This window comes from Apis dorsata, unplaced genomic scaffold (genome assembly GCF_000469605.1).
Source record: "Apis dorsata unplaced genomic scaffold, Apis dorsata 1.3 scaffold_231, whole genome shotgun sequence".
Taxonomy (NCBI): Eukaryota; Metazoa; Arthropoda; class Insecta; order Hymenoptera; family Apidae; genus Apis; species Apis dorsata.
The window spans coordinates 420006-422785 of record NW_006263513.1 but is presented as its reverse complement, the minus strand read 5'-3'; the positions used below and the strand labels follow the sequence as shown (position 1 = coordinate 422785).

At 39.5% G+C, this 2780-nt stretch overlaps 1 protein-coding gene and 1 long non-coding RNA gene across 18 annotated transcripts in view; one reads left to right on the top strand and one right to left on the bottom strand.

Annotated features, from left to right (window-relative positions):
- Positions 1–2780, bottom strand: part of LOC102673156 (RNA-binding protein Musashi homolog Rbp6) — a 795620-nt gene that overhangs the window by 688197 nt on the left and 104643 nt on the right. The gene's annotated exons all lie outside the window — the stretch shown is intronic.
- Positions 1–2780, top strand: part of LOC116185633 — a 24161-nt gene that overhangs the window by 13547 nt on the left and 7834 nt on the right. The window contains exon 3 of the long non-coding RNA XR_004150498.1: positions 163–168. This is a non-coding gene — a long non-coding RNA (uncharacterized LOC116185633). The remainder of the gene's footprint in view (positions 1–162; positions 169–2780) is intronic.

Below are 2780 nucleotides of genomic sequence, written 5' to 3'. Positions count from 1 at the left end.
CAACCGTTTAAAAAAAAAAAAAAAGAAACGATAAAGAAAATTTACACGTTTCGTGCTCCCTTCGAGGACAAAATAGAAGAAGGGGTAAGAGACGCGGAACGGGCCGAGAATATGACAGAAGAACGGCCGTTTAACCGCGTCGTTTTACGGTGGAACGGAGAGGCGAGGGTGAAAGCCGCACAAAAGGCGAATTAATTCGGCAAATTTATTGGGCGGCGGATCGGAGGCAGGTCGAAATCGGCGAGTACGAGGAAAGGACGCGGTTCGAAAACCCTTGCCAAACCTTTGACACCGAAAACTCGCGACACGGAGAGCCAACCGAGAGCCATCGAGCGGCTTCTTGGCACTCGTGATTTATGATAATTACACGCCGCTGCCAACTGTTTGAAGAGTGTGTCCACCGTTGCCGATCAGCTGACCGCCGAATGCCTGGCATCGTCCCCCTGTAAGGCCGGCCTTAATGATTCGAGGAATCGAGCCGGCCTCCGAGAAGAATCCGCCCCGGACCGCGATGTCTTCTTTCTTTCCCACCCTTCCTCGCGTCCCACCTCTTCCTTTTCCTTCCTATTCGTTCCTCCCTCCGCGATCTATTAATCGTCCTGTCTTCCATTCGTCACCTCGTTGTTTCGATTTCGAGACCTATTCGAGGTTTCGAGGACGACTCGAGTTTAGATGTTTCTCGAAGATGGAATATTTGGACGGACATTTCAGGCGTTCATCTGTTGCTTCTTAATTCTTATTCGATGATCGATGCGTGATCATTCGAAAAAGACTTTTCATTCGATTTTTCTATTGATTATTTTTATCGATATGTTATTGGATACATCGTTTGAAATTTTCAAAGAAATATTGAATAATAAGAAATGCTCGTCGTTTCGAAATTGTACTTTTGGAAATTGTACAAGAAAATACAATGTTATATAATATAGGGAAAGAAGTTCTTTTCGTGTCGATTCAACGTATGTAATAATACCCGGATTCTCAAACGAAATGAAATATTTGAGGACGAATTTTGATAATAATTCAGAAATTCGGTTCTTGGGTACGAACCAAATACTACTCATATCGTCCTTGCCTTCGTTATAAGATATAAAAAGATGAATTTAGAGAGATTAATGGATATAATAATTTTCCCCGAATAAAATAATTGGATAATTTCTACAGTTTCTTCTACAACGTAGAATGGCGTCAAAGCGAAGAGATGACTTCATACACGAAAACTTATATCGTGTAATCGATCAGATTCAGTGGAACGAATCTGAAAGAATCGGAAAGTTTTAAGATGCCACGATAATGAAGAAGTTTAAAACCGTACCGTTTAGAAATTTAGTTAACTGTTTAACTCGTTAACGTTCTCCTACAAACGCAATTAGTGATGCAAGAGTGAATTAGAGGAACACTTAGCGGCCACCTCTTAGCATGCTCAACGTGGTTTAACAGAATTACCACTTTGGGCGAATAAGATTCGTAACACCAAACTATTAGAATTCGACTGCAGAAAAATTTCCCTTCCAAATGTAACAACAGCTGTTGAAAAACTGTTCAAAATGGATCCGATTTTCTTCTTATTGCGAATATTCTTCAAACGACCAACCTTGATAAAAAAATTAGATTATCCAAGACGATGAATGATTGTGACGATGACTCAGAAAATCAAGTCGATATTGCACGCTTTATCTGTATCTCGCTTGTCATATATAGGTCATAGATGTTAATTCTCATGATTCACGAATTAGACACGTTATTTTCCAGGCTTGTTGTTGACCAAAAATATAAAATGCAACGAGAAATAATTGTGCAACGATTTTTATACCAAACATTCCATTTCGAGTTATACATTTCTTTAAAAAAGATTCTCGAACGTTCAATCGTCGTGGAATAAAAGATCACGTCACCCGCATCGAGTACGTTAAACCAAAGATCGGCGACGAGAGAACAATATTTCGTCGTTAATCTTTGACACGGTTCGTCAGAGTCGAAAGAACGAACGAACGAACGAACGAACGAAAGTCGATTTCTCTCCTCTGACCGGAAGACGACTGTTAAATCGACGACTGCTCGGGGACCAACGATGGATCGCTAATGATTCCCAGAAGTTCCACGAGAATATCCACCGTATGTTCGACCGGTGCAACAAAACCAGAGGCCATCTCGGCGATCGAGTGACTTATGTTCGACGTGTCGTGATGCGGCTCGCGACGTTTCTCGCATCAATTAACCGTTTTGTATCTGGCGCGGCATTGTGCGATGGGATTGGATTGTTGTTTCCGTTTTCCGATTGGATTTATTTTATCGCTTAGAATGAAAGAGTACTTTGGAATTTTTGTGCAGATATTTTGATGTTTAAAAAAAAAATATGCAATATAATTTATCAAAAGGTTCGATTTACCTTTAATCTTGATAAATTTATTGCGATAATAACGATAAATGTATTCGTTATCAGGATGTTACGAGGAAATTATTTCTTGCAGAATTAAAATTTTCTTTTATATTACCGACGAAAATGATAGTCGTTGTCATCCATAAGATTCGAAGGTTAATGTTAGATGGGATTAAGGAAAAAATATTAAAAGTTAAAAGAAATATTGCGCGGAGGAGAGAGATTGGAAATCAAAGCTTTTGTACGATGTTTAAAGTTTCAACTCTATTCTGATTAGTTTACCCAGGGTTAAAATTCATTTCTTGTTAAGAAGTCGAAACGATGAGCGTAATAACGATGAGAGTAGTAGAGTTATTGTCAGGTGTACAAAGATTTGCGATTCAATTCCTCTTGAAGCGCG